This window comes from Oncorhynchus nerka, linkage group LG25 (assembly GCF_034236695.1).
Source record: "Oncorhynchus nerka isolate Pitt River linkage group LG25, Oner_Uvic_2.0, whole genome shotgun sequence".
NCBI classification, from domain to species: Eukaryota; Metazoa; Chordata; class Actinopteri; order Salmoniformes; family Salmonidae; genus Oncorhynchus; species Oncorhynchus nerka.
Window position 1 is genome coordinate 58,579,261 of NC_088420.1, and position 24,215 is coordinate 58,603,475.

The window sequence follows — 24,215 nt, forward strand, 5'->3', positions numbered from 1 at the left end:
GCAGCTTGATGAGAGCCAGTTTGCATATAGATCAATGTTTTTTCTGTGATTGAATCCACATTATATTAGCTCCTTTTCAATGACAAAACAAATCTAACTTTGCAAGATTGAGTCTGATTTTGTTGTAGGTAGAGCCAAGAGTGCAATGGAGTAGAATTCTATTGTCAGGGATAGCCCACAAGTGGTCTTTCAATTACCCACAAGTAATTGCGCTTTTCAGATCCGCGCGTGTACACATTTGTTGATATTCTTCGCTAGTTGTTATCTATAACTGGGCTAAGTATAGGCCAGCAATGGGGAGTCACTGAATCCTACAAGAGGACAAACCATGTAGGCTATATTTCAAGTTGTCTTTGAAAAGCCAGTCCGGTAAAAAGATTAGGTCTTAATTAAAAGGGCTTGAATATACAAATAATCCAGTAGGCAGACGGGTAAGCCCACATTTTCAAATTCGCTGGAAAGTAGTTTCCTGCATCCTTCAACAAAATTTACAGTGACTTATTTGGCCCATTGTGTTACAGACCAAATAGCCACAATTGCCTTGTGGCTATCGTCTAAAACTAAGGGTACAGCCTCAGCATTCACTGTAAACTTGGCCATGAGTAAATTGGGAAACTGGATTATGACTAAAGAATTTATCAGGGAGGTTTTTCCACAAATATAGTTGAAGTCGGAAGTTTACATACACCTTAGCCAAACACATTTAAGCGCAGTTTCACAGTTCCTGACATTTAATCCTAGTAAAAAAAAAAATCCCTGTTTTAGGTCAGTTGGGATCACCACTTTATTTTAAGAATGTGAATGTCAGAATAATAGTAGAGAGAATGATTTCAGCTTTTATTTATTTCTTTCATCACATTCCCAGTGGGTCAGAAGGTTACATACAGTCAATTAGCATTGCCTTTAAAATGTTTAACTTGGGTGAAACGTTTTGGGTAACCTTCCACAAGCTTTATCCCAGGCTATCCCAGGCTGTGTCACAACCAGCCGTAACCGTGATTCCCATAGGGTGGCACACAATTGGCCCAGCGTAGTCCGGGATAGTGGAGGGTTTTGCCATGCGCACGTTCCTTGGCTCATCTCGCTCTAGCAACTCCTTGTAGTGGGCCGGGCGCCTGCAGGCTGACTTCGGTCGTCAGTTGAACAGGTTTCCTCCGACACATTGGTGCAGCTGGATTCCGGGTTAGGCAAGCGGGTGTTAATTAACCTCTTGGGGATAGTGAGACGCTAGCGTCTCAAGTGGCCAATTGCCCCAGGAAATGCATAGCACCAAATTAAAATAAAACGCTTTAAAACTCAAACTTTCATTAAATCACACATGCAGGATACTCAATTAAAGCTACACGTTGTGAATCCAGTCAACATGTCAGATTTTAAAAAATGCTTTTCGTCAAAAGCATGAGAAGCTATTATCTGATAGCATGCACCCACCTGAACCAGTTGTTCTCCCGCTGTAACCTATCTTGCCAAGCACCTCTGTGCAGTCAGACCTATTGATTATTCTGTGCTGCCTACGGCCACAATAATATCATCCCCATTGTTGCCCATGCCTTAAATGCTAAATGTAACCCATTAGATAGATTGTTATGAGCTCGAAGGACAACCACTTTAAGCACAAGTGTCTAATTAGTAATTACTAGGTTGGTTGAGGTGGCTGGATCGTGCTTTCAGAGACAGAAGCACTCAGGATAAGAGGGACACAATGAATGCCATTAAGAAGGCCATGGTTACCTCATTCATACAAGGTAGTGCATAAAACGAAATCTATTGTGACACATTGTTAACCTTGTCTACCAAGCTAAAACAGAGACGAGGACAGCAATTCTTAGGATATATAACTTATCATAGGTGCCACTTAGGGGAGTAAGCACATTGAATCGCATTCCAATTGTAGCATGATTGACTCCTTGGTAGGCAATGTTATCAAAGACATCATTGGTCCTCAACACAAGCCATCATTTGGCCATGGTTATGGCTGAATGACAGGGGGTGGGGATTGCTGTGTGTGGTGGAAAACAGCATGTAGAAGGAGAGAGATGACTCAAGGGAGTGAACTAGAAAAAGACGTTACACTTTTATTTATTTATTCACATTCCCAGTGGCTCAGAAGGTTACATACATTCAATTACTATTTGGTAGCATTGCCTTAAATTGTTTAACTTGGGTCAAACATTGTGGGTAACCTTCCACAAGCTTCCCACAATAAGTTGGGTGAATTTTGACCCATTCCTCCTGACAGAGCTGGTGTAACTAAGTCAGGTTTGTAAGCCTTGCTCGCACATGCTTTTTTAGTTCTGCCTACAAATGTTCTATAGGATGGAGGTCAGAGCTTTGTGATGGCCACTCCAATACCTTGACTTTGTTGTCCTTAAGCCATTTTGCCACAACTTTGGAAGTCTGCTTGGGGTCATTGTCTATTTGGAAGACCCATTTGCGACCAAGCTTTAACTGATGTCTTGAGATGTTGCTTCAATATATCCACATAATTTTCCTCCCTCATGACGCCATCTACTTTTGTGAAGTGCACCAGTCAATCCCGCAGCAAAGCACCCCCACAACATGATGCTGCCACCCCCGCACTTTACGGCTGGTGTTCTTCGGCTTGCAAGCCTCCCCCTTTTTCCTCCAAACATACTGAAGGTCATTATGGCCAAACAGTTCTATTTTTGTTTCATCAGACCAGAGACATTTTTTTCAAAAAGTACGATCTTTGTACCCATGTGCAGTTGCAAACCGTAGTCTGGCTTTTTTTAATGGTGGTTTTGGCACAGTGGCTTCTTCCTTGCTGAGTGGCCTTTCAGGTTATGTTGATATAGGACTCAATTTACTGTGGATAGACACTTTTGTGCCTGTTTCCTCCGGGATCTTCACAAGGTCCTTTGCTGTTGTTCTGGGAATGACTTGCACTTTTTGTACCAAAGTACGGTCATCTCTAGTAGACAAAAGGCATCTCTTTCCTGAGCAGTATGATGGCTCCATGGTGTTTATACTTGCGTACTATTGTTTGCACAGATGAACGTAGTACCGTCAGGCATTTGTAAATTGCTCCCAAGGATGAACCAGACTTGGAGGTCTTGGCTGATTTCTTTTGCATGATGTCAAGCAAAGAGGCACCGAGTCTGAAGGTAGGGCTTGAAATACATCCACAGGTACACCTCCAATTGGCTCAAACGATGTCAATTTGCTTTAGAAACTTCTGATAGGCTGAGTTATAAGTTAAATAATCTGTAAACAAATGTTGGAAAAATTAAGTAAATGTCCTATCCTACTTGCCAAAACTATAGTTTGTTCACAAGAAATTCGTGGAGTGGTTGAAAAACGAGTGTTAATGACTCCAACCTAAGTGTATATAAACTTCTGACTTCAACACTATACATCTATCTCAGAAAAAGAAAGACGCCCTCTAACGGTCAACTGCATTAATTTTCAGCAAAATTAATATATGTAAATATTTGTATGAACATATTTACTGAGACATGTGACTAACAGAAATTGAATAAGTTGCTCCATGAAGAAAGGGGTGGTCAAAATAATGCAGCTGGTGGCCACACCAGATACTAACTTAAGTACTGCTGTGCATCTCCTCCTCATGGACTGCACTGGATTTGCCAGTTCTTTTTGTGAGATGTTTCCACAAAGGCACCTGCAAGTTCGCAGACATTTCTGTAAAGGGGTTGGGGAATGGCACTAGCCCTCACCCTCCGAGCAAACAGCTCCCAGACGTGCTCAACGCTCTTCGCTGGCCATGGCATAACACTGACACCAGTATGGCTGGTGGCATTGTTATGCTGGAGGGTCATGTCAGGATGAGCCTGCAGGAAGGGTACGACGTGAGGGAACCACGTGAGGGAGGAGGAATGTCTTCCCTGCAACGCACAGCATTGAGATTGCAGGCAATGACAACAAGCTCAGTCCGAGATGATGCTGTAATAGACCATGACGGACCCTCCACCTCCAAATCGCTCCCGCTCTAGAATACAGGCCTCGGTGTAATGCTCATTCCCTCTACGATAAACGTGAATCCGACCATCACCCCTGGTGAGACAAAACCGTGACTCGCCAGTGAAGAGCACTTCATGTCAGTCCTGTCTGGTCTAGCGACGGTGGGTTTGTGCCCATAGGCGACGTTGTTGCCAGTAATGTCTGGTGAGGACCTGCCTTACAACAGGCCTACAAGCACACAGGCTGAGCACTGATGGAGGAATTTTGCATTCCTGGTGTAACTCGGGCAGTTGTTGTTGCCATTCTGTACCTGTCCCGCAGGTATGATGTTCAGGTGTACCGATCCTGTGCATGTGTTGTTACACGTGGTCTGCCACTGCGAGGACGATCAGCTGTCCGTCCTGTAGCGCTAAGGCGTCTCACAGTACGGACATTGCAATTTATTGCCCTGGGAACATCTGCAGTCCTCATGCCTCCTTGCAGCATGCCTAAGGCACGTTCACGCAGATGAGCAGTGACCCTTGGCATCTTTCTTTTGGTGTTTTTCAGAGTCAGTAAAAAAGCCTCTTTAGTGTCCTAAGTTGTCATAATTGCCTACCGTCTGTAAGCCATTAGAGTCTCAACGTCCCTTCGACAGGTGCCTGTTCATTAATTGTTTATGGGTCATTGCACAAGCATGGGAAACAGAGTTTAAACCCTTTACAATGAAGATCTGTGAAGTTATTTGAACAGGGTGCTGAAAAAGGGACGTTTCTTTTTTGGTTGAGTTATATATATATATATATATATCTCACACACACACTGTACCAGTCAAAAGTTGACACACCTACTCGTTCAAGGATATCTTTATTGGAGGAACAATAATGTCCTCGTCTCCTTGGGGGTAAATGTTACACTATGATATTAGGGGTGGGCCGTATAGCTTATTTAACTTTTTGAACTGGGTGGCTGAAGCCCTGAATGCCGATTTGCTGACAGGCATTGTATATCAGACCATACACCAGGGGATGACTGAACATTTATTTTTTTACTAATTACGTTGGTAACCAGTTTATAATAGCAATAAGGCATCTCAGGGGTTTGTGGTATATGGCCAATATACCATGGCTAAGGGCTGTATCCAGGCACTTCGCGTTGCGTCATAGTTAAGAACAGCCCTAAGCCATGGTATATTTGCCATATACAACACGCCCTCGGCTTTAATGATTAAATATACCGGTGTTGATGCACAGACCTGTTTGGGTTTTTACTTTACCGTATGTAATGGTACAGTTGAAGTCAGAATACATACACTTAGGTTGGAGTTAGTTTTTCAACCACTCGACACATTTTTTTTGTTAACCAACTATAGTTTTGGAAAGTCGGTTAGGACATCTACTTTGTGCATGACAAGTAATTTTTACAACAATTGTTTACAGATTATTTCACTTATTCACTGGTATCACAATTTCAGTGCGTCAGAAGATAAAATACAGTAAGTTGACTGTGCCTTTAAACAGCTTGGACAATTCCAGAAAATGTTGTCATGGCTTTAGAAGCTTCTGAAAGGCTAATTGACATAATTTGAGTCAATTGGAGGTGTACCTGTGGATGCATTTCAAGGCCTACCTTCAAACTCCGTGCCTCTTTGCTTGACATCATGTGAAAATCAATCAAGATATCAGCTAAACAATTTTAGACCTCCACAAGTCTGGTTCATTCTTGGGAGCAATTTCCAAATGCCTGAAGGTACCACGTTCATCTGTACGCAAGTATAAACACCATGGGACCACGCAGCAGTCATACCGCTCAGGAAGGAGACGCGTTCTGTCTCCTAGAGATGAACATACTTGTGTGAAAAGTACAAATCAATCCCACAACAGCAAAGGACGATCGCTGCAGCTGTGAACAGCCCATCTGTATATAGCACATCCAAATACCTACCTCATCCCCATATTTATTTTGTTTTTCTGCTCTATTGCGCACCAGTATTTCTACTTGCACATCCTTTGTGGGCAGAATTGAAAAAGCGTGTGCAAGCAAGGAGGCCTACAAACCTGACTCGGTTACACCAGCTCAGTCAGTAGGAATGGGCCAAAATTCACCCAACTTATTGTGGGAAGCTTGTGGAAGCCAACCGAAACATTTGACCCAATTTCAATAATTTAAAGACAATGCTACAAAATACTAATTGAGTGTATTGTGAACTTCTGACTCACTGGGAATGTGATGAAAGAAATAAAAGCTTAAATAAATCACTACTATTATTCTGACATTTCACATTCTTAAAATAAAGTGGTGATCCTAACTGACCTAAAACAGGGATTTTTTTTACAAGGAATTGTGAAAAACTGAGTTAAAATGTATTTGGCTAAGGCGCATGTAAACTTCCGAATTAAACTGTATATGCTACTGCTAAAAAAATTGTTTTAATTATTGGTCAATCAACAGCCTATCGACCAACCAGTCGGCTAATTGGGGTCAGCCATAGCTTTTCTACATAGTTTTTTCAAGATGCATCTTTATGTCTATGGGAGCTGAGAAAGGAAGAATGAAAAAGAAAGAAATACCCCCTCCATCCCTGTGTGCCACACTGCAGCTATGGAATTATGCCTAGAGAAAAAAAATCTGAGCAAGCAACTCAAAGCTACGCATGGCAAATTAGGAAAGCTCTCAAGAAACATGTCTTTGTTAATGCCGTTCCAAGGCTAAGAACATTATGCCTTAATTATAAAAAAGCAACATGCAGTCGATCACAAGTTCAGGCATTAAGGCGAGGAAAAGACTGTCTTCATCAAACTGTACAATTACCCATACTGATAATTTGAGAAACCAATGTAGCCTAGCAGCTGGAATGTGATTGGCTGATACATCGACCAATCACTTAACACATCAGGCCTGGAGTAAAATAAAATTGAAAGTGCTATTTAGTTTGGCTGACTACGGGAAACCAGCCCCTTGTGTTAGCCTTTTTTTTTACATGGAGAACAATTTTTTTTTAAGTGTTTGAATGGTTGTCATAGGTGAAAGTTCAAGGACGGTGTTATATTTCAGGAGTCTACTGTTTGATCCACAACAATCTCTGCATTCAGTCAGCGGACATTTTCAAGAACTTCTCTTCCCAGGCGTCGTTGCATCTATCCAGATGGCCTTATCCTTATTTCAGGCTCAAAAAGCTACCACATGCTGCAGAGCTAGTTCCAAGAAATTAACAGTAACACCTACATACAATTAACCTACACATTGACAACATCGGTACAGAACTATGTCAGTTCATTATGTATTCAAACACCCATTGCTATGTGTCCGCAGACCCTCATATGGAGTGATCGAATGCTCCAAAGGAGAGGGGTCTTTCCAGCAAGCCATGACACCCACCATCTCAGATTGTTCCGAAATCATTTCTGGAGTTTGAAACAGATCACCATTCCTGAAATATGTTGAAATGTAATCTCAGAAATTAAGCAAATTGGTTGCATCCAAATTCACCCTTTTATAGGATTCAACAAATATAGTACTCAACAGCCAATTTGGACCAAAATTCTTCCTGCCATTTCACAAGACATGAGGAATCCAATAAAATGGTAAAAAGACACCCACGGACCCTCCACACCAATCCCACCCCAACAACCAGTCTACCGTATCAGTTCTCTATGTCTGACAAGTAGTATGGAGCTGCGGCTTGCAGTACTGCTTCTTTGCCATTTGTAATAGTTTCCCCACACCTTGTTCAGAGAAATGTGCCATTGAAGTCAATAGAATAAATTTGTGTGAAAATACAAGGTTTTGCCCACTAGATAAATTTATCACAACATTCTCTTTGCAATAAATATGGATTTCTCTGAACAGGGGGGAAAACAATCAACAAATTCACAGGGAATACAGTACAAAAGATGAAGAAGCAATACTCCAAGCAGCATATTATAGTTATCCTATCAATTAAAATGGCCAATTTGGGTGCAATCAATTAGCTTAATTTAAAGGAAGGGACAGAAAGAAGCCCTTTGTTGAACTTTTCTTCTCATGCATGGTATCCATCCAAATTTCCTCAAATAATCCTGACTTCAGAGTCAAAAACTCTCCAAGTACAAACATGGACCTACACACTCCCTCTCTCAACACACACACTGCCTTCTCCTCCTCCTTCTGCAAGAGACCATAACATTATGCCAGGCACATTTTAGGCCATTCAGCCCATGAAAGAGCCTGGAGGACTACTGTAATTTGCCAAACCTCTCACACTACATGCCAGATGGTGAAGCATGATTCATCACTCTGCAGTGGTTCCCAAATGTTAGTCCCGTACCCCTTCAAAACATTCAACCTCCAGCTGCGTACCCCGTCTAGTACCAGGGTCAGCGCAATCTCAAATGTTTTTCCCCATCATTGTAAGCCTTCCACACACACACACACACACACACACAATACATTTATTAAACATAAGAATGAGTGGGAGTTGTCACAACCCAGCTTGTGGGAAGTGACAGTGCTCTTATAGGAACAGGGCACAAATAATAAACAATATTTTTGCTCTCTATTTAGCCATCTTACATATAAAACCTTATTTCTTAATCAAAAATTGTGAATAAATGAAAAGGGTTTGCTTGAAAGGATGCACATAACTCTGCAATGTTGGGTTGTATTGGAGAGAGTCTCAGTCTAAACATTTTCCACACACAGGCTGTGCCTGTGTTTAGTTTTCATGCTAGTGAGGGCTGAGAATCCATGATCAAATAGGTAAGTGGTTGCAAAGGGCATCAGTGTCTTAACAGAGCGATTTGCCAAGGCAAGAAACTCTGAGCACAGCCCTATCCAGAAATCTGGCAGTGGCATCTGATGAAATTCAATTTTCACAGAACCACTTGTTGCAATTTCAATGAGGCAATCTTGTTCAGATATCGGTAAGCGGACTGGAGGCAGGGGATTAAAATGATAACGAATCCAGTTGTTTGTGACGTCCGTTTCAGGAAAGTACCTGCGTAATTGCACACATACAAAAAAGAAAAATCATACAATGATGGAAAGACCTGTAGTCCCTGTAAATGCAGACATAAAAATGCTCCTACTTCTTAATTCATAGCCTCGAGTTTGTCCCTCACATTGAATATAGTTGCAGAGTCCCTGTAATCCTAGATTCAGATCATTCAGGCAAGAAAAAAACATCTCCCAGACAGGCCAGTCGTGTGAAACTCATCAACCTGCAAGCGGTCAGACCAGTGAAAATAGTCAGTAAAGAAAACTTTAAGCTAGTCTCAATTTTTTTTTTTTTTATTTTTATTTCACCTTTATTTAACCAGGTAGGCTAGGTCTGCAACTGCGACCTGGCCAAGATAAAGCATAGCAGTGTGAACAGACAACACAGAGTTACACATGGAGTAAACAATTAACAGGTCAATAATACAGTAGAAAAAAGGAGAGTCTATATACATTGTGTGCAAAAGGCATGAGGTAGGCGAATAATTACAATTTTGCAGATTAACACTGGAGTGATAAATGATCAGATGGTCATGTACAGGTAGAGATATTGGTGTGCAAAAGAGCAGAAAATAAAATAAATAAAAACAGTATGGGGATGAGGTAGGTAAAAATGGGTGGGCTATTTACCGATAGACTATGTACAGCGGAAGCGATCGGTTAGCTGCTCAGATAGCAGATGTTTGAAGTTGGTGAGGGAGATAAGTCTCCAACTTCAGCGATTTTTGCAATTCGTTCCAGTCACAGGCAGCAGAGAACTGGAACGAAAGGCGGCCAAATGAGGTGTTGGCTTTAGGGACGATCAGTGAGATGCCCCTGCTGGAGCGCGTGTTACGGGTGGGTGTTGCCATCGTGACCAGTGAACTGAGATAAGGCGGAGCTTTACCTAGCATGGACTTGTAGATGACCTGGAGCCAGTGGGTCTGGCGATGAATATGTAGCGAGGGCCAGCCGACTAGAGCATACAGGTCGCAGTGGTGGGTGGAATAAGGTGCTTTCGTGACAAAACGGATGGCACTGTGATAAACTGCATCCAGTTTGCTGAGTAGAGTGTTGGAAGCAATTTTGTAGATGACATCGCCGAAGTCGAGGATCGGTAGGATAGTCTTTTTTACTAGGGTAAGTTTGGCGGCGTGAGTGAAGGAGGCTTTGTTGCGGAATAGAAAGCAGACTCTTGATTTGATTTTCGATTGGAGATGTTTGATATGAGAGTTTACAGTCTAGCCAGACACCTAGGTACTTATAGATGTCCACATATTCAAGGTTGGAACCATCCATGGTGGTGATGCTGGTCAGGCGTGCGGGTGCAGGCAGCGAATGGTTGAAAAGCTTGCATTTGGTTTTACTAGCGTGTAAGAGCAGTTGGAGGCCACGCAAGGAGTGTTGTATGGCATTGAAGCTCGTTTGGAGGTTAGATAGCACAGTGTCCAAGGACGGGCCGGAAGTATATAGAATGGTGTCGTCTGCGTAGAGGTGGATCAGGGAATCGCCCGCAGCAAGAGCAACATCATTGATATATACAGAGAAATTAGTCGGCCTGAGAATTGAACCCTGTGTCACCCCCATAGAGACTGCCAGAGGACCGGACAGCATGCTCTCCGATTTGACACACTGAACTCTGTCTGCAAAGTAATTGGTGAACCAGGCAAGGCAGTCATCCGAAAAACCGAGGCTACTGGGTCTGCCGATAAGAATATGGTGATTGACAGAGTCGAAAGCCTTGGCAAGGTCGATGAAGACTGCTGCACAGTACTGTGTTTTATCGATGGCGGTTATGATATCGTTTAGTACCTTGAGCGTAGCTGAGGTGCACCCGTGACCGGCTCGGAAACCAGATTGCACAGCGGAGAAGGTACGGTGGGATTCGAGATGGTCAGTGATCTGTTTGTTGACTTGGCTTTCGAAGACCTTAGATAGGCAGGGCAGGATGGATGTAGGTCTGTAACAGTTTGGGTCCAGGGTGTCTCCCCCTTTGAAGAGGGGGATGACTGCGGCAGCTTTCCAATCCTTGGGGATCTCAGACGATATGAAAGAGAGGTTGAACAGGCTGGTAATAGGGGTTGCGACAATGGCGGCGGATAGTTTCAGAAATAGAGGGTCCAGATTGTCAAGCCCAGCTGATTTGTACGGGTCCAGGTTTTGCAGTTCATTCAGAACATTTGCTATCTTGATTTGGGTAAAGGAGAACCTGGAAAGGCTTGGGCGAGTAGCTGCGGGGCGGAGCTGTTGGCCGAGGTTGGAGTAGCCAGGCGGAAGGCATGGCCAGCCGTTGAGAAATGCTTGTTGAAGTTTTCGATAATCATGGCTTTATCGGTGGTGACCGTGTTACCTAGCCTCAGTGCAGTGGGCAGCTGGGAGGAGGTGCTCTTGTTCTCCATGGACTTTACAGTGTCCCAGAACTTTTTGGAGTTGGAGCTACAGGATGCAAACTTCTGCCTGAAGAAGCTGGCCTTAGCTTTCCTGACTGACTGCGTGTATTGGTTCCTGACTTCCCTGAACAGTTGCATATCGCGGGGTCTATTCGATGCTATTGCAGTCCGCCACAGGATGTTTTTGTACTGGTCGAGGGCAGTCAAGTCTGGAGTGAACCAAGGACTATATCTGTTCTTAGTTCTGCATTTTTTGAACGGAGCTGCTTATCTAAAATGGTGAGGAAGTTACTTTTAAAGAATGACCAGGCATCCTCAACTGGCGGGATGAGGTCAATGTCCTTCCAGGATACCCGGGCCAGGTCGATTAGAAAGGCCTGCTCACAGAAGTGTTTTAGGGAGCGTTTGACAGTGATGAGGGGTGGTCGTTTGACTGCGGCTCCGTAGCGGATACAGGCAATGAGGCAGTGATCGCTGAGATCCTGGTTGAAGACAGCGGAGGTGTATTTGGAGGGACAGTTGGTCAGGATGACATCTATGAGGGTGCCCTTGTTTACAGATTTAGGGTTGTACCTGGTGGGTTCCTTGATGATTCGTGTGAGATTGAGGGCATCTAGCTTAGATTGTAGGACTGCCGGGGTGTTAAGCATATCCCAGTTTAGGTCACCTAACAGAACAAACTCTGAAGCTAGATGGGGGGGGTGATCAATTCACAAATGGTGTCCAGGGCACAGCTGGGAGCTGAGGGGGGTCGGTAGCAGGCGGCAACAGTGAGAGACGTATTTCTGGAGAGAGTAATTTTTAAAATTAGTAGTTCGAACTGTTTGGCTATGGACCTGGAAAGTATGACATTACTTTGCAGGCTATCTCTGCAGTAGACTGCAACTCCTCCCCCTTTGGCGGTTCTATCTTGAAGGAAAATGTTATAGTTGGGTATGGAAATCTCAGAATTTTTTGGTGGCCTTCCTAAGCCAGGATTCAGACATGGCAAGGACATCAGGGTTAGCAGAGTGTGCTAAAGCAGTGAGTAAAACAAACTTAGGGAGGAGGCTTGATGTTGACATGCATGAAACCAAGGCTTTTTCGATCACAGAAGTCAACAAATGAGGGTGCCTGGGGACATGCAGGGCCTGGGTTTACCTCCACATCACCCGCGGAACAGAGGAGGAGTAGTATGAGGGTGCGGCGAAAGGCTATCAAAACTGGTCGCCTAGAGCGTTGGGGACAGAGAGTAAAAGGAGCAGATTTCTGGGCATGGTAGAATATATTCAGGGCATAATGCGCAGACAGGGGTATGGTGGGGTGCGGGTACAGCGGAGGTAAGCCCAGGCACTGGGTGATGATGAGAGAGATTGTATCTACATGCTGGTTGTAATGGGTGAGGTCACCGCATGTGTGGGAGGTGGGACAAAGGAGGTATCAGGGGTATGAAGAGTGGAACTAGGGGCTCCATTGTAAACTAAAACAATGATAACTAACCTGAACAACAGTATACAAGGCATATTGACATTTGAGAGAGACATACAGCGAGGCATACAGTAATCACAGGTGTTGAATTGGGAGAGCTAGCTAAACAGTAGGTGAGACAACAACAGCTAATCAGCTAGCACAACAACAGCAGGTAAAATGGCGTTGACTAGGCAGGGAGGGTCGGATTAACTACACACAGAGCCTGAGTGCGGCTGGGGCCGACAGATAAAACATAAACAAGCAGAATGGAGTACCGTGATTAATGGACAGTCCAGCATGCATCAGCTATGTAGCCAAGTGATCAGTGTCCAGGGGGCAGCGGTGGATGGGACTGGCGAGTATTATCCAGGTAAAAAAAAACTGTCTAGTAAAGGTAAAGCCGCTAGCAGTGGCTAACAATGACTAAATAGCTGGTAGCTACTGGAGGTTCTTGAATGTGTTCTAAAAATTTAAAAATAATAGCGATTCCGTATCACATTGGGTGAGGCAGGTTACCGGAAGGTATAATCGAATTAAAAATCGAAAAGAGATTGAAAGTAAATATGGGTCCAGTGAGTGGTTGAGCTGGGTGGGGACACGGCGATTCAGACAGTTAGCAGGCCTGTGCTAACAAGCTAACAGTTAGTAGGCCGGGGCTGAGCAAGGTAGCAGTTAGCGGACCGGGGCTAAACAAGCTAGCAGTTAGCAGGCCGAATTAGCAAGCAAGCAGATAGCAAGGGCTAGAAAGTTAGTCTTTTGGGGACGTCGCGATGGGGTGAGTCTGTTTATGCCTCTTCATGCGGTGACATCGATAGACCGGTCGTGGGTCCAGATATTGTAGCCCAGGAGTATGCTTCGGTGGTAGCACAGGAGCTCTGGCTGGGCTAGCTTCAAGCTAAGTGGATGGAAACGCTAGCCAGGAGTAATCATCCGGGGTTGCGGTTAGCTAGTTGTGAAGATCCAGCTGAAAATGTTCCGTTTGCGGTGGGAATCCGGGGATAAAAAAAATAAATAATAATAGGTCCGTTATGCTCTGGTTAGAGTCGCGTTGTTCGAACTGGCGAGAGATTTCGAGCTAAAGGTTAGCTGATGACCAGTTAGCTGATGACCGCTAGCAATGGTTTGCTGGTAGTTAGCTGGCTAGCTTCAGTTGAGGGGTTCCGGATCCGAAGTAAATATAAGTACTTTAGAAAAAAAAGCAGATCCGCGCTACATTGGGTGAGGCGGGTTGCAGGAGAGTATTTCGAAGTTGAGGTTTAGCAAAATGTTTTAAAAGATATGCGAAGAAAAATATGTAAAAAAACGATATATACAAGGGATACGACACGACAAGACGTCCGACTGCTACGCCATCTTGGATTTAAAAAAATAATGTGTCAATACTTTGCCCCTTGATAACCAGCACATTTCTGTATGTTGTAAAAGTGTTACATGGTCATTGTCCATATCATTGCATACTGCAGAAAATACATGTGTATTCAGGGGCCTTGCTTTACAAAGTCAACAATTTTCACTGTAGTGTCCAAACAGTCTTTCAAGCTGTCAGGCATTCCCTTGGAAGCAAAAGCCTCTCTGGGGATGCTGCAGTGTACCCAAGTGGCGTCAGGAGCAACTGCTTGCATGCGCGTTTCCACTCCACTATGTCTCCCTATCATGGCTTTTGCGCCATCACTACAGATACCAACACATCTTGACCACCAAAGTCCATTTGATGTCACAAAGCTGTTCAAAACTTTAAAAATATCCTCCCATGTTGTCCTGGTTTCCTGTGGTTTACAGAAGAGGATGTCTTCCTTAATTGACCCCCCATAAACATAAGACATATACCAGGAGCTGTGCCAGGTCCACCACATCTGTTGACTCATCCCCCAGCATTATCCCAGCCATATCCACAGGAGCAGGAAGAATTAAGTCCTCCACAATAGTATGGGACTTGCCTGTCCAAGCCACTCGGTGGCTCACCATATAAGACACTTCTAGCCCCTTCTTATTAAAATTGTATCTGTTGCTTTTATACATGTCTTACTACTTGAAAGTCGTCTTTATTATCACTCAAAAAACTCCATTAACTTATTTTTCAAATTGTCATGTTTCGTTTCTAAAATGTCTGCGTAAGAGTGAAGGTTTCCCACAAGAGAGTAATGGTTAATGTGAGTGGATGTTAATTATTTGACTAGGTTACCTGTTTTTGACATTGTGTTATTTCGCTGAACACTAGATCGTTTAATTTTGGCAGTAAAACGAGACTACTCAGATGAGAAAAAAACCTCACCCAAATGTATTGGAAAACAAATGTACTATTTGCAAAATGTATTATTATTATTATTATATTTTAAAAAATTAAACATGTTTTTCATGTCAATCACATTTTTATTTGGCGTATCCCCGACGGCAATACCTGCTCTAGAGAATGTATTTCCACTGCTCCAGAGTCCAATGGCGCGAACTTTACACAACTCCAGCCAACGCTTGGCATTGCGCATGGTGATCTAAGGCTTGTGTGCGGCTGGTCGGCTATGGAAACCCGTTTCATGGAACTCCCGACGAACAGTTCTTGTACCGACTAGTCTTCCAGAGGCAGTTTGGAACTCAGTAGTGAGTGTTGCAACCAAGGACAGACACTACAAGCTTCAGCACTCTGTGGTCCCATTCTGTGCACTTGTGTGGCCTACCACTACATGATTGAGCCGTTGTTGCTCCTAAACATTTGTGACCCGTTTCAGGAAACTAGGCGTAATGTCACAGATCATTACTTCACAGGAGAGCCGTTTGAACGCAAACTTTTTTTCCCCCATCAAAAAGCGTTTTTTGGGCAGAAATGCCTTCTCGATCATGTGCATGAACCTTGTTATATAAATAATCTAATATAAAGCGTTACTAGCAGACCAAAGCTCTGGTTAAACCGGATGCCCTCAGATAACTCTGGGCCCAGTGTCTTCAGCCAAGTCTAGAGCCTGTGTGCAATAACATGATTATCCGAAGGACACACAGCTGCCATCACGCAAATATTACTCCCCTGTAAAACTACAAAGAGCATCCTGCAACACTAACGAGCTTAGAAGTGCCAAGCTATCTCGCTGGCATTGAACCCTGCATGCACTCCTGCAAAGACAGGAAACACCTGAGCCTAAAGCAGACATTACCAATATCCACGTTTCTTTGACACACACACACATTTCATGAAGCACTGTACACACACACTCTACCCCCCCCTACTGGTCGGGTGCCAAGAGCAATGGACTTTGCTGTGCACCAAGGGGGCCCGCTCTGGCTAGAGCAAGGCCCGCCTCCAACTCTTCAGGACCAGTCAGAAGACCAAAACGACGAGACTCCACCTACATTATTCTGTGTATACATTCTGCTGTAAACTCTGGCTGAGCAGCCTAACTATTCTGACTCCTCACAGGAGTCACATTAGGTCCGTGCACGATAAACGGCAGGACAAGATATCTTTGACCAATAAACAGCCTTTTTGATACACCTGATTCCACTCTGTCCAGCGTCGTTGTTTTGCATTCCCTCTCCAGTATGAAACACCAACAACCTCTTGGAACTACCCATCTGGGAGAATTGTCAGCAACTACACTAATTAGCATAGCGCAACAGTCAATTAATATTACTAGAAAATATTCATATTCATGAAATCACAATTGAAATATAGCGAAACACAGCTTAGCCTTTTGTTAATCACCCTGTCGTTTCAGTGTTGCTCTCCACCGAGTTTTGAAATCAGTGGAATTTTAGTATGACAGTTAAGGAGATGGAGAAAACACCTCTCTCCGGATTACATCTTCAAACTAAGGTCAACCATGGCATCTAACAGGATACGCTTCCAACCATGAATGATGTATGTCGGTAAGATAGTCTAGCTAGCTACATTTTCAGATATTACACGTTACTAACTGACAGAAAGAGCCATTTGCTTGGCTAGCTATAGCCTAATGTTAGCTAGCTAACATTGAAACTGGTGGGCTAGGTACCTGCAGATTCATGCAGGGTAATAATGTCATGAGTTGGGATTATGGTTCATTGTTTACCTAGCTACATGTCTTAGCAAAAAAAACTCCACTATGCAAGTAACCATTTTGGGTGCGTTCGTAAATTCAGTCTGGCTCTCTACTCCAATTTCAGAGCACTCTCATCTGAGGGTGCCAGTGTGCAGAATAACTGATGAACTTAAGAACACTCAACACCCATTGAATATGGCCAGTGTCAGTAAATGTCAGCAAGAAAGCATAATTCATTTGTTACCAGCAGCAGTTACAGGCACCAACACTCACACATAACATGAAAACAGCCTAACCAGCTCTGCTAGAGTGAGTAAAATGGTCAGAGTGGGGTGTTCTCTCATTATGTGTCTGGAAGTAGCTAGCAAGCAAGCCAATGTTAGCCAGTTAGCGTGGGTGCCTGAGTGCCGTTGTGAGGTCAGAACGTTCGGATCAACCCTACTCATCGGCCAGAGCATCCGGTGTGCACGCTGAACGCTCCGAGAGCGACACGACAATCTGACAGCACAGTTGCAGTCACCAACACTCTGGATAATGTAAAGTCTAACCAGCTCTGCCGGGGCGCGTAATGTTCAGTGAGCTATTCTGTCATTTGTGTCTGGAAGTAGCTAGCAAGTGAACTTGGGTGCTTCACTTGTTAGAGCAGAATGCTCAGATGAACCCTTAAAGAGATCAGTGGGGCTAAAGCGTAACTTCTTGACGCCACCAATCCCTGTAGCGGGATAATTTCCGTCTGCAACCGCTGAATAGCATAGCGCAACAGTCAAATAATATTACTAGAAAATATTAATATTCATGAAAACACAAGTGCAATATTTTGAAACACAGCTTAGCCTTTTGTTAATCACCCTGTCGTCTCAGATTTTGAAATGATGCTTTACAGCCAAAGCAAGCCAAGCGTTTGTGTAAGTTTATCAATAGCCTAGCATAGCATTATGTACACTTAGCATCAGGAAGCTGGGTCACGAAAATCAGAAAAGCAACCAAATTAACCGTTTACCTTTGATGATCTTTGGATGTTTCCACTCACGAGACTCCCAGTTACACAGCAAATGTTCCTTTTGTTCCATAAAGATAATTTTTATACCCAAAATACCGACGTTTGTTTGTCGCGTTATGTTCAGAAATCCACAGGAAAGCGCGGCCATGACAACGCAGACGGAAATTCCAAATAGTCTTCATAATGTCCACAGAAACATGCCAAACGTTTTTTTATAATCATTCCTCAGGTAGTTTTTAAAATATATATTCGATAATATATCAACCGAGTGTGTAGCTGTTTCCATAACAGAGGGAGGAACAATGGCCGGTTTACTCAATTGCGCACCAACTCACTCTGAGAGCCCCCACCTCTCCACTTACGCAATGTAATCCTTCACGCTCATTTTTCAAAATAAAAGCCTGAAACTATGTCTAAAGACTTTTGACACCTTAGGGAAGCTACAGAAAAAGGAATATGGTTGATATCCCTTTAAATGGAGGACAGGCACACATAGGAATACAGACGTTTCAAAATAAGAGGCTCTTCCTGATTGGATTATCCTCAGGCTTTCGCCTGCAATATCAGTTATTTTACACCCACAGACAATATTTTTACAGTTTTGGAAACTTTAGAGTGTTTTCTATCCTAATATGTCAATTATATGCAAATTCTAGCATCTGGTCATGAGAAATAGGCCGTTTACTTTGGGAACGTTATTTTTCCAAAAATAAAAATAGTGCCCCCTAGCTTCAAGGGTGTGAACGATGTTGAATGGGTGTGGACAAAGAAAGGGCTCTCCAGTAGTAGTACCAAAAGATTCAAAGGCAATTTTCTCAAAAGTAAGTTTACAAATTAATCAACTTTCAAAGCAAAAGTACTTTCCCATAGTTCCTCAACTGTAGTGTATGATATAGCATTTTGTAGCTCTGAGTCTCTACTTTTATCCAATGTAAAAACACAATTTCAAATTTTGCTACATAAGATCGATTTGGGTCGGTCAGTCACATTTCCAATTCACAATAACAGCACTTACCATTGACCAGGGCAGCTTTAGCAGGGCAGAAATTTTACAAACTGACTTGTTGGAAAGGTGGCATCCTATGACGGTGCCACATTGAAAGTCAGAGCTCTTCAGTAAGGGCCATTCTACTGCCAATGTTTGTCTATGGAGATTGCATGGCTGTGTGCTCAATTTTCTACACCTGTCAGCAACGGGTGTGGCTGACATAGTCAAATCCACTATTTGGATGGGGCGTCCACATTACACTACATGGCCAAAAGGATAATTCTATCCTTTTCTCATTCAGTCCCCCCCTTTCCCTCTACCTGAAAGGGCCATTAATCCCTGTATTCTCAAATCTGTCAAAAGTTAATTGCATTTGAGTGGTTCCAGCTCTTTTAAAAACATTTCAAAGTGATTATTTTAATTGAACAGATATGATAGTTTGTCCCTATAGTGGATTACATCGATTCATGTTTATTTTGATATTTAAAAAGGCATTCAATGCATCTTATCTGTGAAAAAGGTGGTTTATCCTTTTACGTATGGTTGGTCATCTGCAGTTCACACACTCACAGTTCATATTGAAGCATAAAGAGGAATGACTAGTAGAGAAATGTGCTTTAGCATGTAAAACAGCAAATCGGAGATGGACAGAAAATACCAGAAATAGAAAACAATTACCACTCTAATCATCTGGATTAATCAAAAGTATAATTAATATGTATTGTCTCTCCATGAAATTACTCCATAAACGTTTGCTTTTAGGCTACCCGTATAGCAGAACTGGGTGGGCTGCAAGCGCCCCAGACAACAAATTGAAGGAGATATGAAGGATGAACAGAACCATTCACAATGTTGTGATTATCCTTTCGACCTAAAGTAGTTTGTTTGGGCAAAGTTTCACAGTATAGGCAATACAATTAGTCTAGGCTACAGTTGACTCATCGGCCCAGATGTGAAAACGCTGCATCAAGGAATAAACATTACACAGAAGCGTCAAATGGGCACGCGCTGTTTTTGTTGTAGAGCGCGGCGCTGTTGAATTTATATATGCGTGGATCTTTAAATTCTATGAGTATCAAACATTGGCTAAATTCCAATAGTTCTGCCACACGCTAGACATGATTAACTTTTCTCAATCTATTAATGTATTGGATATTTGTCCACAGAAGTTCCAACATAATAATAAATACAAAATAAGCCACATGCCAACGCACAAAATGACTTCTCTTCAAAACCGTAAAAAACAAAACGCAAATAAATATTGAGCATAATAAAAAAAAAATATGGCTACTTACAGGCAGTGTAAAAGCGACCACAATCCGAAGAGTAGCTGCCCTTTCACTTGAATTTGAAAAGCAGCACGATATTCAAATCGCGACAGTACTGTTCGGGTTTGCAATGGAGTGGAGAATGAGACGTGTGAAGCTAGCCGCAATAAGTATTAGACACAATAGTGGAATTTTCGGTTTGCCTTCAAAGTAAAGGTCCCGCATTGAAAGTCATTCAAACTTATACAAATAATGGAATCCTTCCATATCTAGAATAGATAATGCTAAACAAGGTCGGAAAGTTGTTATATACATTTAACAAAATTACTATCAGACTTTAGAATTGCATTGGGGGCATACTTACAGTATATTCATTGTAAACAGATTCCTCTGTTTATATCCATTTTTGTCACATTCAATGGGTCCTTTTATTTTACAGGCAAAACAAAAATTCCACTATTGTGGCTAATCCTTATTGTGGCTTTCTTCTCACAGGTCAGACTGTGATCAATGCTCTAACATAATGCAAAGTATGCAAAACAGAGCGCTGATATCATTACGGTAAAATGTAAAGTACTCTTTGTCGATTAGAGTTTTTAATCATTGGCCCTCCGTTATTTTGAGGGGGGGGGGGGAATCATAAATCGCCATACAAACATATTGTTCTGTTATTTATTAGGGAATCAATTTGACATGTGTGTAGCCAGTGTTGTGTTTGAGAACACCTAAAGCGAGACCGATTCAAGACCAAGGGCAGAGGGTGTCCGAGACAGAGTCAAGACCAGAAAAATGTGAGTCCAATTCAAGACCATGATTGTAAAGTTGTCAAATCACCACCATAATAAGAGTTCAAAATATCCAGAAGCTAGATAAAGGCATCTGACATTCAACTGTATTAGGGCAACATTTTGGCCTGGAATCAACCAATCACATTGCTATTGTTAGCCATCTCTTTGAAAATAACTTGTGTGTGAAAGATCGTTGCATTTAAAGTGGAACAGACAGTATCTTAGCAACATGACATGTTCATAAACACCCCCCAGGAATAATATGGCACATTTTTAAAAAACATTTTCTGACAAGTGACCACTTAGATATGGTAATTTTCACGTTTTCATAAATTCTTAGAATGTTTGGGAATTAGGTATAGTATGGCATGTGAAAATTCTATAGCAATATAGAATAGGAAAGCGGCCATGCATTTATACAATTAACAGATCAATTAACAGCAAATAAAACATAAAACATCTGTCTTGTCCAGGACTGGAGTCCACACAGACCAGTGCGCTGTAGCCAATCAAAGCTACAGTAGGCATATATACGAACAAGCAACTTTAGATCATTAGAACGCATTCGCCAGAAGCCACAAAATACACTTGAATGGACTTCTGCAAATATGTAAACACCACGGGAGTCCTCTTACATGTGATAACTTTACATTCCTATTGATAAAACAAACATGAAAAGGTACGCTCTCTCGCTCTCAGTTAAGCACATTCTTTATGTAGCCTTTATTTAACTAGGCAAGTTAGTTAAGAACCTATTTTTATTTACAGTGACGACCTACCACGGAACAGTGAGTTAACTGCCTTGTTCATGGGCAGACAACAGATTTTTACCTTGTCAGCTTTGGGATTCGATCCAACAACCTTTCGGTTACTGGCACAACGGTCTGATACCGAGGTAAAGACAGTTTCAGGTTGGATATTTGAAGGATATTCGCCTGTAGTTTTCCTTATGTCCACCAACAGCAGTTAGGGACCGTCAACATAGTGACAAATCAAATTTTTCAATTTTCGTTGAGGCATCTAGTGAGGTAATGCGACCGATCCAGGAGAAGCTGGTGGGAGCTCCGTGGAGAGTTCTCTTTATGAAGGGCAGGGCACCCTGGAATGGCTTCACCCCCCCCAAGCACTGGAAAGCGTTGTGGTTCCTGTGGCTGTCACTGGCTCTTGAAAATCCGGGGAAGAGGGTGTAAATCTCACACGGGCTGTACCCATCTGCAGCATGTCTCCAAGGTGAACAGCTTCTGGCATTTCATAACAATGTAGGTAAAAGAAGTTGACAAGCCAGATCTGTAACTTCGGGATAAGGATTGGTTTTAAGTGCTGGGTCAGTCGGGCTGGGTTACGAAGTGTGTCTGGGCTCGAGTTGTGGCTGGGGGAGCAGTCGCTCCGTCGCCCTCCTCTTTGCACCATTGGAAGTTCGTTGAGTGGCCCATCTCACAGTCTCTCGTGCGTGGTCTCGCAAGGGGCTGCGTGCAGGGGTTCGTTGGGGTGGTGTCCATCGGCGGGCTGAAGGCAGATAGGTGGGGGGTTGGGTCCAGATAGGTGGGGGGTTGACGCACGCCGGGCCCTTCTCGCGGATCTCTACAGCTACGGCGCTTGTAGTTTTAATTAAAACAAAGCATCGTGAATGCCCGAGGTGTGTGTTGACGCAATTTGATTTCTGCTCAGTGCTCTGATTGTCAAAGTGAAGAAATTCAATGAAGTGAGGATAAACGGCGGGAGTAACTATGACTTTCTTAAGGAGTCCTTAGCCCAGGACATTCACCAGGTGCACGAGGAGGCCTCCAAGGCGGGGGGCACTCAGAGTCCGAGCAGGGGTGGCCGGTGTCAGGGGCTGAGGCTGGAGTGGGGACTTAGTATCTGAGCGGGAAAAAAACAGGCGGATTACTAGGTGCACAGAGCCTGTTTTGGGTTACCAGGTGCACGTCGTTCCTGACAGCGGGACAATAGATGTCTTAATAATTCAAGGGAGTAAGCTATACTCTAAGGCCAAGGGAGAGGGGTGTTGACCGGATAGGGAGAGTAGATGTGGAGGTCTGGGGCTCTGTAGTTCCAGGCAGTAAGCTATACACTCTCAGGCCCAGGGAGAGCGCAGGCAGGGAGTGTTGGCCTAAAGGCCGTGAGTCAGAGGTCACCAGGTCAATGGGGACCTGCCTGGAGATCAGGAAGGCACCAGGGAGAAGGCCCAAGTGAATAGGTGTGTGAGTGACATGGTCCTTCAGGGGAATGAAAAACCGTGAGAGATGAAAACTGACAAACTAAAGGGTGTGCAATGTGTAGGTCCACTGAGTGTACATTCTGAACCTTGTTTGAGGTCAGTAGGTCATATGACCAAGGAGCTATTCAAATTTGAAAGTTTGAAAACTGTGTGTATAATCGTGTGAGATGAAAATGGACAAACAAAAGGGTGTGTATACAGAAGGGTAGTCAGTGTACATTCTGATCCTTGTTTGAGTCCAGTAGGTCACACGACCAAGGAGCTATTGAAATTAGAAAGTTTGAAAAATTCAATGTAAAAATGTGTGAGATGAAAATGGACAAACAAAAAGGTGTGCAATGTGTAGGCCTACTGAGTGTACACTCTGAACCTTGTTTGAGGTCAGTAGGTCACATGACCAAGGAGCTATTGAAATTTGAATGTAAAATAAAAGTAACAAAGTCCCTAACTAATTCAAGTGTTTTGAAAGCTATTGAGGTTTAAAAGCGCAAATATCTGTTGAAAATCCAAACTGAAACTGTCTTTACCTTGGTCGCTCTAACCACTAGGCTACCTGCCGCACTTAAACAACAAGATCAACAACCAATGCTTGCTAGAGCAAGATGAGCAAAAATCTAACAAATTAACATTAGATAAACCCTCTCAACTTTTTCAGCTAGTTGGCCGTCAAAATTGCACTGATAAATGATGGGGAATTGTAGCCTCCTCATCCTCTGCAGCTTACCTGCCTGTCCCAATCAATCACTGAAGCTAAACGGTTAAGGTTGGCTAGCTTATTAGCTAGCTACTTCCAGACACAAATGGGAGAACACCTCTGACCATTTTACTCGTCGTAGCAGAGCTGGTTAGGCTGTTTACATGTACATCTAGAGCGTTCTTACAACTATAACTTTTTTGTCTATGTTTACTGACACCGGTCATATTCAACAAGTGTTGTGTGTTTGTAAACGCTCTGGCACACTCAGATGAGAGCACTCTGAAATCAGAGTAGATTGCCAGAGTGAATTTGCGAATGCAAGAGATATGGTAACTGGATAACAGTCGTTAAAGTTCTTGCTAGATAACCAAATGACACCTGCATCTCTATCTGTGTATAGCCAGTGCAAAACGATCCCTCACCCACTCCACCAATGGCATGACATCCTCCAAGCAGCTACAGTAGCCATCTTTCCAGCTAACATTTGGCTCTGTATTTTTAGGTTGCTACATAAATAGATACGCTAGCCTATTCTA

General features: G+C 43.1%; 1 protein-coding gene across 1 annotated transcript in view; it reads right to left on the reverse strand.

Moving 5' to 3' along the window:
* Positions 1 to 20,099, reverse strand: part of LOC135564563 (tumor protein p53-inducible protein 11-like) — a 134,140-nt gene extending 114,041 nt beyond the window's left edge. Inside the window, exon 1 of the mRNA XM_065009915.1 lies at positions 20,004 to 20,099. The gene's annotated coding sequence lies outside the window, so the exon portion shown is untranslated. The remainder of the gene's footprint in view (positions 1 to 20,003) is intronic.
* Positions 20,100 to 24,215: the final 4,116 nt, after the last annotated feature.